The 4,532-nt window shown below is 36.7% G+C and overlaps 1 protein-coding gene across 14 annotated transcripts in view; it reads right to left on the bottom strand.

Moving 5' to 3' along the window:
- Positions 1-459: 459 nt before the first annotated feature.
- The window catches only part of LOC136678044 (calcium/calmodulin-dependent protein kinase type II subunit beta-like), a 73,265-nt gene continuing 69,192 nt past the window's right edge, over positions 460-4,532 (bottom strand). For all 14 annotated transcript variants that reach the window (XM_066655832.1, XM_066655831.1, XM_066655823.1 and 11 more), the window contains one exon: positions 460-3,972. The gene's annotated coding sequence lies outside the window, so the exon portion shown is untranslated. The remainder of the gene's footprint in view (positions 3,973-4,532) is intronic.

Raw genomic sequence — 4,532 nt, 5'->3', positions numbered from 1 at the left:
TTATGCAAATTGAAAAATTGAAAAATAAAACTAAATATTGAAAAAATATTTTGATATATTAGTTAATTTTTTTTTCTGTCCGCTGGTGCAGTTACATAATCACAAACCCAAAGGTCTTTTAAAAGGTGGACTAACATTATAACAATCTGGTTAAACATGATGGGAAAAAATGTCTTTAAAATGATATAATGAACCACACTTATTGTAGTGGTTCCCAGTTATTCAAATTCAGCTTGGGAAGAGCTTGTTAATTAAATTAAACTCATTAGTTCTTCGGGTGGTTTGGAAGCAGTGGACTCTCTAAAAAGTGCTCAGGGCCATGAACTAACAAGGAATAAAGAGTGGACTTAGCAGCTGGCTTTGTATATTACATAACATTTAACAAAAGCTGGACTGGGGAAGATGGGGAAAAATACAGAGAGAAACATGGGCATGATCCTTTAGTATTTAAATCTTCATTTTTATTTAGAACACTTGAACACATTTTCTTAAGTCAGGTAACACAGAGCAGGTTTGAGAACAGAGCAACACTAAGAATAATCAGAGAAATTAAAGAATATCTTATACAGAAACCCAAAACTGACAAGAGGGCTACCGTGAAGACTTCGGCTTCAGAGAAATCTACCCAGTGAAGTGGAAAGAAAGAACATCAGGGGAGGAGAATCAGGAATAAAGTGAAAACAATACAGTACTAAAAGGTAGAGCTCTGTGTTGTCAGTGCAGGTAATAGTACTACTTAAATTCACATCTTTCTGAAGAGTGCACGCGTTTAACTTATTATCTGGTGAGCTGGAACTGATAGAGTTTATGAGGAAGTACATTAACACTTGAGTTGGGAGCATGTCCCCTGACACATATCAAGTGTGGTCAGAGTCACCACAAATGAATAAAGAGCAACTTGCAGTATTACTTTATAGGCAGACGTATTAAACAGCACTGGCAAAAGCACAACCACTATAATTACTTCACAGTCTATTGAGAAGAATTCTATTATTCGTGCTGAATGCAAATGGAATCTTCAGCTTTTTGTGCACTCCTCGCATAGGATCTACTGTAACACTAGAGCATGTGTGATACAGAAAAGTCTCAAGACTTGTTCAACTCCTTTTTCTTCATAAACGTCCACCGCCCTGCATTGACAACAATGAGCCAAAATACAAAAGCATGCCATTGAAATATCACCACCAATTTTCATAATCTGATCATTATAGCTTTCATTAATATAATCTTCATCTTTATCATCTTGAGACAAAAATAGTTTATGCACGTACAAAGCTTGGAAAATAGATAAGAGAAAAAGGTTTAGGTAACCAGCATTCAATAGAAAATGAAAATGACAGTAAAAGGGAGAAAACAAAACAAAACAAAAAGAAAAAAAAAAAAAACACCAAACATTTGTTTGAGTGACTCATGCAAAGAAATTCCGCTAAAATACTAGTAAACTGCTGCTTTAATACCGTGTGTCCTGTTTAATAGTAATAATGTGCATCCTCACTTTACATGATTATTTTTCAATGCTAAACACACAAAGATTAACATTAGTACATTTTTTACATGCGTTTTTTTTTTTTTTTTCTAAATATATTTTCCAGGAGATGGATTGGTGGGATTAATTGGAGTACACTTAAATGAAATTGTCTCATCACTTTTTGTCAAGGCGAGACAAGATGGAGGTGTCCAGAGCTGGACACAATAGGATCCACAAAAACAAAACAAAAAAAGGATCCACTGTAAAAGTACATCCTAGTCAACAGCACAACAGTAGAGCAAAAACAGATTCCCAGATGCTTTGTTACCTTGTGGGGTCGCTCCAGTTGAAGAATGGGTTGTTTGTAAGTTTTGGGATTATTTCTAACTTAAAAAATAAGGGGGTTCTTGACATGTAAAAGATGTCATCAATGAAAAAAGCTATTTGACTAAAGCCTGATACCTTTACTATGCTTTAGAAAAGCTAAAGAACACAATAAGATTGTGGAAAGTCAGAGTAAGAGGAAAAACGCTGTACAATAGACACGAATTTAAAAGTTAAAAGGCATGTCAAAAACGTGAGACAAAATACTTAAATAAATAAATAAATAAATATGACCTGAGGACACAAATAATGAACGAGACTCTGAAATTGCCTCATTCCGACCAGACTTGAGTCCCTCATGCTTGCCAAGTGGCTCCCAAGCCAAACCAAACGCCAGCTGTTCTAGGTGTGATATGTTGCATCAACTTAAGTACACTTCACTGATGAAATATTGAACTGCAGACTGTCCTCGCAACACACACACGAAAACAAAGCATCTTAACTTTCATGACTCTTGAAAAAAATATCTTCATATCTGTTATCACTTAACACAAATACCTTATACGCAGCTCATTCACAAGATTGTACCTCCACATCCAGGGCGGCTAAAAAGTGTTCAAGTACAAACTCCTCAAACCTCCTTAAAAGAGCCTTGAAAACAAACAAGTATATCGTTCTTTTCTGAAATCACAATAGATAATATGGGTACAACTTCTAAATTATATTAAAACATGAATATAAAAAAAGCAACACTTTTGCCTGCGATTCTGTCAAATTTATCATACTCAAATCTACTGCCATAGCCTTGGCCACCACAGAGATTTGTGCTACATGCTTCCTCTTTGTTTAAGCCTGTAGAACCTTATGTAGCCTTGCATTGGCCACTGTGCACCATCACACTGAAACATTATTATAACACCTTCAACGTTTATAAGAGGAACCCACTGGTAGGTGTTGACCAGATGCACACTTTACTCTCCACAGGCTAGACTAATATGTAGCACCTTTGACAGGATTATGGCTTATAGTTAAGAGCTGTGCTGTGAAGCTACGCATGGAAACGGAAACTGTCCTTAACCTAGCTGTTAACAGGCTCAGCTGAACACTGAAACACACACAAATGTTCAAAATACTTCACCTGGGTGCTGAAATCAGCTTAAAATATACAGCAATGGATGACCACAACAGATGTAATTTAGTGATTTAGAATTTGTGCCCTCATGTGTCACAAAAAAAAAGCAGAAAGGCTGATTCGAGAAAGATCTACTCTTTTTTCTGTACAATGTGAAAGAAAACAAAGGGCACAAGTAAATACTGGAAGACCCCAAACATATCGCTGTGTTCAAAATCACTCTGTTCAGCTCTGTTTCCTACACATACACACTAATACCTTCACAAACTTCAGCAGTGTGAGCACACACACACACTTTGGGTGCTTTAAATCTTTAACCACTTGGAGAAACCAATACGGGGAAAAAAAAAAAATAGAAATAAAAATAAAATAAATAAATAAATAAAATAATAATAATAATAAAAAAAACGACCACCCCCACCCCATTCGTTACTACAGAAACAGCCACTGTGAATACAGAGTGTCATGCTATCTGAAAAAAAAAAAACAATAAGGTTGAGCATAAAATATTTCAATCAGAAAATCACCAGCATCCAGAATTCTGCATTGTACCAATGCCACTCAATTGCTTTTGTGTTGTAATAATCATAGTCATAATATAATGAACAACATTAATAACAATATTAATGATGATTAATAATTATAATAATAATATTAAACACGTACACACACGTACGTGTGAAACACGGCTTTTAATTGACATCAGCACGGTGAGAGAGAAAGCATGACGTGTCACTGACAGAACACAAAGGGTCTTGCCATTCCTTTCCAGTCAGGACCACCAGACTCCATTTAGCATTCACTCATCAGGGTGTGGCAACACAGGTGAGAAGGATGAGGCAACACAGGAGATGCACAGAGATGTGATTGACAGGTGAGAGGTGGAGCCCAGTGTGGTAGGGTCAGGCACTGCAGACTCAAAGCCACATGACACTGGACTTGCTCTCTTTCTTTCTTCTATCTTTTTCTCTCAAGCTCCCTTTATTTCAGTCTCTTCCTTTCTTTCTGGCTGGGCGCTCTTCTCAAACGTGGCTACAATAAGCTGCCCCTGCAAACAAAGACAAGCATTAATTTAATACCATCCAAAAAGTTAGCAACGACAAAACTGAAGCACTCCTTTTAGGTCTAAAACCTGCTATAAATAAGGTATCAGACTTAATACCAAAACTTAGCTGACTTTCCTGTTCTTCCTAGATCACCAGCTAAAAATCTGGGTGTTGTAACTGACTCAGATCTATCATTTGATCAGCATAGAGGTAACATTACAAAAACAGCTTTCCTACATCTTCGTAACATGGCCAAGTTAAGAAAGGCTTTATCCCTGCCAGATGCAGAAAAATTAGTTCATGCTTTCATTATATCAAGATTAGATTATTGCAATGCGCTACTGTCAGGATGCTTCAGCAAAAACTTGAGTAAACTCCAGCTAATTAAAAACGCTGCAGCCAGGGTCCTCACTAAAACTAGAAAATTTGATCATCTCAGTCCAGTATTATCGGCCCTTCACTGGCTTCCAGTCAAAATGTTTTGATTACAAAATTATTTTACTAACACGTAAAGCCCTGCATGGTCTCACCCCTGAATACTTGTGACACCTCATCACACACT

This window comes from Hoplias malabaricus, chromosome Y, assembly GCF_029633855.1.
Source record: "Hoplias malabaricus isolate fHopMal1 chromosome Y, fHopMal1.hap1, whole genome shotgun sequence".
Classification (NCBI taxonomy): domain Eukaryota; kingdom Metazoa; phylum Chordata; class Actinopteri; order Characiformes; family Erythrinidae; genus Hoplias; species Hoplias malabaricus.
Note: the sequence above shows the minus strand (reverse complement) of the source record. Positions and strands in the feature narration are given on the sequence as shown.